This window comes from Aulonocara sp. 'chitande type north' Nkhata Bay, linkage group LG1 (genome assembly GCF_057382095.1).
Source record: "Aulonocara sp. 'chitande type north' Nkhata Bay isolate Kocher_YH1m ecotype deep benthic linkage group LG1, A_spYH_male_GT1.1, whole genome shotgun sequence".
NCBI lineage: Eukaryota > Metazoa > Chordata > Actinopteri > Cichliformes > Cichlidae > Aulonocara > Aulonocara sp. 'chitande type north' Nkhata Bay.
Window position 1 is genome coordinate 23470619 of NC_141344.1, and position 879 is coordinate 23471497.

Here is an 879-nt window from a genome sequence, read left to right on the forward strand (position 1 = left end):
GCTCCGTGGTGTACAGGTCCGTTTACCCTCATGATTAATATTCACAATTAAAATATTAGCCGAACATCATGAAGTCTGTATGTGTTTCATAGTGTCGAACAACCTTTGTACAGTTAAAGCCAGCAGTTACTACATGACGGAAACACCAACGTTATCTCTTTTCTGCGTTTATACGCAGGTCACGCTGATTACTGAACAAAAACCCAAAGATCAGCTGTTAATCGAATTTATTTGGCGACTGAAACACGTAGGACACATAAGAACATCAGGAAATAAAAAGCCGATAAATATAACGTCAGTAAAAGAAGTCAGTGTCAGCGGGGGTTATTACAGCTGTGTCCCGGGCCTGCGCTTTGTCGGTGGTAATTACAGCTCGATTGCTTGCGAGGCGAGCGGGTCTATCGCTTCGCCGTGAGACTGGGCAGACATCTCCGAAATCATCGAAGCACTTTTGCAAAGAGGCTGTATCTTGACAAACCGACCAGACACATGAAGATTAAACCACTACATTCTAAAAAATATTAAAACGGTATTTGGTGACACACAAACAGGGTTTTTCAAAGTTCAGTTCTGTTAGTTTCCACATGCCGGTTGTTGTGTGCTAAAAACAATGGCCATCAGGCCAAAGCAATGGTTTTGACTCGATCAGCGGTAACCCCGCCCCCTGAGTTTGATGGGTGAGTTTGACAGATAAAATTATTTCATGGTGAGACCTGAAGGTGTCAACTGTGCCAAAATGAATTGATTAAATACACCATTAAATAATTATTTAAATGTGGCAATAATTAATTAATTAAATGTGTCAAAAACATTTTTTAATTATTTCCCATTTTAATTAATTATTTAATGGTGTATTTAATTAATTCATTATGGCAGTCC